The sequence below is a fragment of the Mastigoproctus giganteus genome, chromosome 9 (genome assembly GCF_048544385.1).
Source record: "Mastigoproctus giganteus isolate SK-2022 chromosome 9, ASM4854438v1, whole genome shotgun sequence".
Lineage (NCBI taxonomy): Eukaryota > Metazoa > Arthropoda > Arachnida > Uropygi > Thelyphonidae > Mastigoproctus > Mastigoproctus giganteus.
Window position 1 is genome coordinate 156,641,058 of NC_143583.1, and position 9,275 is coordinate 156,650,332.

Here is a 9,275-nt window from a genome sequence, read left to right on the forward strand (position 1 = left end):
CGAACCCCGAGCCTTTTCCATCCGGTGTGGGGAGGACGATGACGGTATCACTGTTGCTACCCGCGTAGATACAGATTGCTTTTCATAAATTCTATTGTAATATTTAAGTAAAACAACGACATTCTTCTGTTTACGTCTTCCATTCTCGAGTGGCTAGAAACAACTACAGCCATATCAAATATCGTTCCGTTCATTTGAAAATTAAGCTCAAGTACTCTTGCCATACCATTTTATTGACTTGGATTAAAAAAAAAAAAAAAAAAATTCAGTGCGGTACCAGTTTGTTCAAGTGCTTATATTATTATTATGAAAATATAATATTACGAAAGATAATATTGACAAAAGAAAGTGTATTTTTTTCATGCTAGCATGTATTTTGATTATGCCTGCTCAACCATTGTAATAAATAAATTAATGTTAAAATTTGAGCTAAAATTTAAAATACACTCACTGAACTGCATAAAAAATATCTGCGATATGTAATTCAATATTTTTTCAAGGAATTCAGAGTTATTTTTTGTTGTACTCATTTGTTTGTATTGAAACGATCGCGAGCGAATGCGTGATATCGCCACCTGCTGGCTATTTTGGAGTTTGTTGTGGGGTTAATAAAAAAGAGAGGAGAGTTAAATTTAAGATTTGTGATTTGTACCGCAATCGTTAATGTAGTGTAGTAAGTATATTAAATGCCTTGTGTTTATGTGAAGAAACTTCAAAAAATTAGCTGCATTAGAAATTGATACTTAGATACAAAGTAAATAATTGAATATAGGAAAGCTATATGTATAGCTTTCCTATTTCTTTACGTAATTTATGATTTGTCTGCTGGCCAAACTACTAAAAGAACATTACGTTGAGAAAATGATCGTCTGCTTCAAAATTTCACTGATTTCTCCGTAGAAAGGCAGTTTAAAAATAAAAAAAAAATTAATTGCTGATGTTTAAGGTTAAAAAAATATATGTATTACACATAGTGAAAGCCTCTGGATTTATGTATTATAGAGTGAGCGGCATAATATCAGGTACTGTAGTCTTTCTATTCTTATAACCGTAAGCAATAACTAAATAAACAACTGTGACATGGAGTGATTATCGCCATTTCAAAATCACAGCAAATAAACTGTTGATTCGTTTTCTGTATGTAAGGCATTAATGTTAATAGCACAAACGTGCTAATAGAGCATATCATTGGCAAGGTGCCTAGTTAAGTATATTTGAGTTAGGGTTACCATCCGTACTCTTTTTCGGGTGGTAAAACAGCATACTCTTACTTTTCACTTATCGAAGCCGAATGTACTCTTTTTGAAACTTTGAAATTATAAATTTAAAAAAATCAGATTATCTAACGCATCTCTTCAACCACATATATTACATATTACATAGCACGCAAATTCCACAGAACAAATTTCAAGCAGCGGCAAATGAAACGAATAATAACTGTGTGTACCCAGTTTCACCTTTCGCCGTTACTCTTTTGATTTGAATTGCGTACGGCGCCGCCACTGTAGTAACACCCCACCTAGACACATAACCTCTGTGTACTAAACTTGACGTGTTCGAGATTCGAATAAAACTAAAGTTGGAAAAAGTTTAATTATTGAATCAGTTTGTAACGTTCGTTGAAATTTCTTGTTGTTGGATTAGCAATTAGCAATTACTATTACAGTCACGCAAGTCTTATCGTCGTGTTATTCACGAAGAACGGAAATAAAGAAATTGTTCCAATACCGGTACGTTTACGTTGTAACTTGTTCTAATTATTTTGTGGGAAAAAATCTACAATACGGTAAGTAAATAGAATTGAATGAAACCTACAGTATACACTTCTTAGAGTTTTACACCCCAAATGATAAAAATCAAAATTTTTGTGCGAAATTACTCTTTTATATAATTTTTTTTTGTTTTGTTTTCTTTGTTTTTAGCGTATAACAAAGCTATGCCGTAAGTTTTATCCAATTCTAACTACTTACTTATCCTATTGTAGAATTTTACCATTTTGCGTGGTAATTAATAATAATTATATATAAATATTTGATAGGACTCTAAAGAAAAGAATGTCTCGGCGAAAAAACAAATTTTCTGATGAGCTTCAGGAACAATATCCAATGTGAATGCTAAGGTTGATTGTGAAGCTTTTTTTTTTTTTTTTTAGCTGATGCTATATAAACTTGCTTTCTTGCACCATGTGCCTTTGCTAATGCTAATAATATACATACTGCGAGATTTGTCAAGTGACAATTTCAATTGCCAATAAAGGACAAGCTGATTTGAAACAACATTTAAGCTCAGCGAAACATACGAAAAACATAAGGACTGCTGGTTGGAAAAAATTGACAGTATGCTTATCACTCAAAACACTACAAAGGAATTAAAGATATTGGCTGCAGAAGCAACTCTGGCTTTTCATGTTGTTACCCATCACCAAAGTTATAAATCTTGCAACTGTTCAACCGAATTGTTTTTTTTTTGGGGGGGGGGGTTGTTGGCGCATCGGCTTCTGTGGCCATAATGCACCTCCCAAGGTTTTTGCAGTACTTTGATCCAAGCCCGAGGCGGGATTCGAACCCGCGATCTTTGGGTTGCCAGGCAGGCGCTTTACCCACCTGGCTAGCCCGGTCGGCAACCAAATTGTATCGCAAATTATTCAGCGACTCTGACTGAGACTGCTTCAAATGTTTCCAGCGCCAGAACAAAAATTGAAGCAATCGTTAATAATGTTTTGGCACCCAACTCAGTAAACACTGCTCTAGAAAGGATCGAGAGTGAAAAAATTCCGTAAATTGGAATATGCACGGATGGAAGTAATCATGGAACTTTGAAAACATTTCCTGTTGTCATCCAATATTTTGACAGAGAATATGGGATACAGTTACGTATGCTAGAGTTAAAATCGTTGAAGAATGAAAAATCGGAGACCATATGTGATTTAATTACCACACTATTACAAAAGTATCATCTGGAAAGGAAGTCTATCGCGTTTACCGCAGATAACTGCAACGCCAACTTTGGATGTCTGCAGAGAAGGACAAAATAAAATAATGTTTTCTTCCGTCTAAATAAATATAAATACACAATGCCGTTAAAAAAGAATTGATTGCAGTTGGATGTCCAGCTCATATCTTGCACAACTGTGTACAACAGGGGTGGCCAACGAGTCGATCACGACGAATTTTAAATTCATCCCTCGATTTGTGTAATGAAATTTTTGAGATGGTAGATCGCGGCACCTTTTGAAAGAAAAAAGTAGATCGCGGCACCTTTTGAAGAAAAAAAGTAGATCGCATCACAAATTAAGTTGGCCACTCCTGGTGTACAACATGCTTTTGAAGGTCTTCAAATCGATATTGAATCTTTGATCGTGAAATACTTTTCCATTTATACAATCCGAACTGAGGCTCTAAAAGACTTCTGCGATTTTGTTGAAGTAGAATATCGAAAACTGCTTTCTCATTACCAGACCAGGTGGCTGTCATTATTTCCTTGCATATACACAATAAAGTGTATTGATGTCTAACGACACCAGGGGTTTCCCCCATCTCCGCGTTGCTTTCATTGTAGGTGTACCAGTTCACTGGGAAGGCCAGAGATTTAAAAGTGTATGGATTTTGTATAAGTGTAATGTTATGTATCGTTGTTCATTTGGCCATTTAGCCGCTGGAACCCTACTGAGGCCCAACGTTGTCCACACTTGGCCCCGTGGAGGCAGACCAGGTACACAGTAGTATGAAGCTTTACTCTGGCAGGCCCTGCCACCTAGTTTCCTGAGATTTCAGTGGCTAAGGCCTATGTAAAAAAAAAAAAAAAAATTGTAATGCAACACGCGGCGATTTTCAGGGTAAGACGCTAAGAGATTATTAGAGGTCAAAAGGGCATGCGTGACTTGATTTGAACAATTAAAATTTTGGTAGTGGGGCATACGCTATGATATTTATGAGAAGGTCAGTGGGGCATGCCCACGCCCCACCAGGAGGAAAAGAGGGGGTGGGCGAGGGGGAGAGAAAAACAGTAGAGCCGTCCCCTCTCTCCCCCGCCCAGGAATTGGAGTAAAAGCCCTGTGCAAGTGAGCACAGGTGTAGGATCGCCTTATGGCGTCGGCAGCAAAGCTGCATGTAGTCCCAGTAGTTGAAGGGTCCAGCCGTGAAAGTTCGTCGTTCCTGGGACAGTCCCGACCTGTCTAGTAGTTAGTACTGTATATCCATTTTTTTGCAGGCGATGCATGAGCAAGTATCCTCACACTCGTCATTCATATTTCTGCATCTATCAGATAGGTCGTTGTGCTAAGAGTCTGCGAGGTCCCTCCTTATTGAAGTTTCTTATATTCAGAAATTGTGTTTTGCACTTGAGGGGGTAAGCAGCTCTTGCACGAGTTTCTCCTTATTATTGTGGTTCCCTGTGAACAGCAATTCGTGTTTTGCGCCGGGTGAACAACTCCTGCGCGAATTTGGCTAGTGCCTTGTACTCTTCGCATGAATCTAGTAGGTGCGACTCAAGATGTCTTGGGAAGTATGTGGTTGCTGTCATAAGTCTGCAGCATAGGTCTTCATAGTTGGTACATTCATACATTATGTGCGTCCAGGTTTCTGGCTCCCCACAGGAGCAACGTGGGTCCACTAGGATTCTGAAAGATGCTAATTTCGCGTTGAATGCTCCATGGCCTGTCAGCAAATAGGTTGTGAAGAGACCGGGTTGAAACCAGAGTGGGGGCTTGGGGTACACCCTGTCTATGGTGGGCAGAAATTTCTTTGTAATTTCGCCTTTGGTTGTGGCAGTCCATCGATCCTGCCATACCTGCTGTAAGTGCCTTTGTAGTCTGATTTTTTCTTCTTTCTGATTCGCAGCTGCGTTTACTGTAAAACCAAGGAAGGTGCAGGGTTGTCCTTTTGCAATGCTGTGAGTGATGCCGCAGCGAATAGCCTCTAAGTCCAGAGGAAGGGGCCCCTTTAATACCTGTAGGGCGGGAGTGCTGGTGGTACAGCAGGCACGGGTGATAGTTAGCAGTACTGTCCGTTGAGTGGCGTCCAGTGTCCGTTGATTTACGGCGGTTACGTCTTTTTGAAACCAGGCTGGAGAGGCGTAGGTTATTGCTGGTAGGAAGGTTGTTTTATAATACAGTGACAGGGTACGTTTGTTGAGCCCCCAGTCTCGTCTTGTGATTCTGGCCACAAGTGCAGAGTATTTCTTAATCTTTGCCCTGATGTATGTCAGATGGTGCTGGAATGATAGTTTAGAGTCAAGTATAAGGCCGAGGTGTTTTAGTTGGTCCACTAGTTTGATAGTCTTATTTTCCACTTTGATTTGTGGTGGCCTGCGTAGGTCTAGTGTTCCTTTGAGCGAAATCGAGGAAGTTTTGGTCGGTGATATCTTCAGTAGATGAATCTGTGTCCACTCCTGAAGTATCCTCATGGCCTGGTTCGCCTTGTACTGCAGTTGGGCCCTGCTGTCTGCAGCGACCGTCAAGATTAAGTCATCCACGAAGGCCTGGGAGTGGACTTCACCCAGGTCCATGGCCAGGAACTCATCAAGGATCATGTTCCATAGGAGCGGGCCAAGAACAGAGCCCTGGGGGCAGCCCATGTGAAGAGGTCGATCTAGTTTTCCATAAGGTGCGATGACGCTTATTATCCTCTGTAAAAGATATGATTTGATAGTCTTGTAGAGGTTTTCTGGCACGTGGGCCCGCCGTAGTCTCTCCAGGACGCTCGGCCACCAAATGGTGTCGAATGCCCAAGCAAAATCAATTGATATGACAAGAAAGTATTTGCTGCCGCATGAGGTTGCGGAGCTTAGTAGATTTCTTAGGGCGTCCACAGTAGATGATTGTGGTTTAAAGCCAAATTGGGTTGCCATGTCAAGTCCAGCTGTTTGGTAGTGTTGGCTAATTCAAGAATTAGCCAACACTATCGTATCGACCGATCGCAAGGGTAGCAGTGCGATCGGTCGATACGATTTCGGCAAGTCAGGTGGCTTCGCCGGATTTTTCAAGACGAGTTTTACATTCGCTTGCTTCCATTGTGTTGGGAAGGTGCCAGATTCAAGGCAGCGGTTATACAGATTGAGTAGTAGTTCCGGTGCAATTTTCGTTACCTTTTTAATAATTTACGGCTTCAGTAAGTCTGGGCCAGGACATTTATTGTTTCGTATGAGGATTGAAGCCTGTCGGAGTTCCTCCAGGGTAAATGGTGGTTCGCATCGGTTTGTAGTATATTCATTGTTCTCAGCACAGATTTGCAGTTGTTCTGGTAAGGTAGGGATGGCTTGTTCCGGAAAGATAGTGTCCAGTATATTGTTTATTGATTGGTGCCATGTGATAGTCGGGGTGCCTTGCGGTTGTCACGATGACTTCCCTTGTTGTCATGATGACTTCCCCTCTGGGGAGCTTGTTTATCACTACCTTGTACACCACTCCCCACGGTTGCGTGTTTCCGGTTGTGCCTACAAACGTCCCCCAGGTCTTACGCTTGCTTTTGGTTATTAGGTTTGTGTACCTGTTTCTTGCGTCTTTATAGTTTTCCCTCAAAACTGCAATTTCTGCCGCCGCCCATGAGCTCCTCGCTCTCTGAAACTGTTTTCTTTTTTTAATCACCTCGCGCCTTAGGTTTTGGATATCTGGGGTCCACCAAGGAACCGCACCCAGTGTTGGATTTTTTCGTTTCATTGCAACTTCGCTAATGCTGGTTAACATCTTGGTGACTCTCACTTGGGTGTCATTCGGGTCAGATTGCGGGTTCATATTGATGAGGTGCTCTGCCGCAGCAGGTGCAAGCAGCTTCCCAAAGAGATCCCAGTTGGCTTTTCGAACCGCGAGGCGGTTTAGTGTCTGCTTGGGTACTGATGTCCTATCTAGTGATCGTCGTATTTCATAGGTTATCACTCTGTGGTCGGATGTTGTCCAAGAGTCTTGGACCTTCCAGTCTGTGACATATCTGGCAATGTTTCCAGTGGCCACAGTGACATCAATTGTGGCCTCCCCAGAGTGTTACAAAATGTAGGAAGGTGGTGGGGTTGGTTTAGAACCACAAACGGTGAATTTGTCAGGTAGGCTTCCAGGAGCTGCCCATTTCCAGCTCCTCGTCTGTTTGGGGTCAGACTATGCCAGGCCGGAGAACGGCAGTTTACATCCGCTCCAACAATAATCCTCTGGTTCGGAAGCGTGTCTAGTAGCGTCTGCAGGTACCTGGTGTCGAAGGAAATGTCTTCCCCTGGTCTGCAGTAGAGCACCACCGCGTAGAGGGGGCCCAATGGAGTTAGAATGTGGGCACATGCAGCCCAAGTCATGCACAGTAAAGTGTAAAGTGTAAAGTGTGTTTAGGGTCAAACGGCACCAGGGGTTTCCCCCATCTCCGCGTAGTTTACATTGTGGTGTGATACAGTTCACTGTAAAGGCCAGAGATTTAAAAGTATATGGATCTTGAGGTGTGTGACGTTGTGTACCGTTGTTCTTCTGGCCATTTAGTCGCCGGACCCCAGCTGAGGCCCGACGTTGGCCACACTTCGCCCCCTTGGAGGCAGACCAGGTACACTAGTATTACAGTTATTTACTCTGGCAGGCCCTGCCACCTAGTTTCCTGAGATTTCAGTGGCAAGGACTTTAAAAAAAAAAAAAAAAAAAAAAAAAAGTTTGCGTTGGTTGATCGCTAGATTGAAAGACCGAAATGTGAGCGAACTTAATTTGGAGCTATTAAATTTTGACCTGTGGGATATACGCTGGCGAGCAGGTAGAGAGGGAGAGGAGACTGAAGACTGGGGGGAGAAAGACAGAAGAGATGGGGTCGATAGAGGAGGTGACCCCATTATAAGTCAGTGGGGCATGCCCATGCCCCACCAGGAGGAAATCTGGGTTGGCGAGTAGGGGAGCAGGCAGGAGGGGAAAACCTCCTGTCTCCTCCCCTACCGCCGAGGGAGGGGGAAAGAAAGATGGGTCCAGCAAGAGCGCCGGCACCGATTGCCATTATGGCTGGCATATGCAGAAAACTCTGCGGTCTCATTGGGCTGGTTGGAATTCAGCTGAATAGAAAGTCACTCGTGAGGCTGTGTCCTGTCCGAAGGAGGTCCACATATCATTTCATGGTTGTTGTTGTGGTGGTGGTGGATGCGGGAGAGTCCGCCTTCTTGTGAAGAGGTCTTGCGCATATTGAGTGAAGGCACTATAAGTATCTTTTTCAGTTAGTATCAGATATTCCTGGTCTCTTAGCATTATTTGGGTGGTGGTTATAAATCGGTAGCGGAGATCCTCGTACAGTGGGCAGTCGTACATCAAGGGCCCCCATGTCTTGCGTAGTCCGCAGTGGCATAGGGGGGGGGTGTCACTCAATCCGAATCTATGGAGTTTTCCTCTTATGGCGCCATGGCCGGTCAACAGGTAGGTAGCGAGTAGTCCAGGAGAAAGCCAAGGTGGATAGTTTGGGTACACCAGTTGTAGATCAGGAATAAATTTTTTAGTTATATCACCTTTGGTTGATGTCTGCCAGCGGGTTTGCCAGCTCTGGTTGAGATGTGTGAGGAGACGTTTGCATTCCAATTTGTGGTCAGTTTCAGGGTCCAAAGTGAAGTTCAGATGATTAGCCTCACGTCCCTTGGAGAGTTGATATATTAGGCCGCAGAAGACTATTTCAAGGTCTAGGGGAAGCGGCCCTGTCAGGGCCTGGAGGGCGTGTGTGCTTACAGTATTGCAGGCTCTTGTTATTATAAGTAATATATACCGTTGCGTGGTGTCCAGTTTTCTTCTGTTGACGGCTGTGGTAGCCTTCCGGTACCACACGCCAGCGGCATACGTTATGGCAGGCAGGAATACGGCTTTATAGAATAGCTTGAGGGTTCTCCTCCGCAGGCCCCAATCCTTGCGGGAGACCCTCATGAACAGAGCAGAGTATCTTCTGATCTTTTTCTGTATGTAGGTCAGATGAGGGGTGAATGAGAAGTTATTATCTAGGACAACCCCGAGGTGTTTTAGTTCCTTTGTCAGCTTAATTGTAGTTCCTTGGATGCGGATTTGTGGTGGTCTCCTGATGTCCAGGTTACCTTTTAACAGTATTGAGCTGGTCTTGGTTGAGGATATGCGGAGATTGTTTTCGTCGGTCCACTTCTGTAGGGTGTCAATGGCGCGAGTAGCAGAAGTTTCTAGCCTGGCTCTGCTGTCCTCCCGCAGTACCAGGGTCAGGTCGTCCGCGTATGCCTGAGTTGCCACACGACCTAGGTCTAGATTTAGAAAACCATCGAGAACCATGTTCCAGAAGAGCGGGCCCAAGATTGAGCCCTGTGGGCAGCCTCTGAAGATC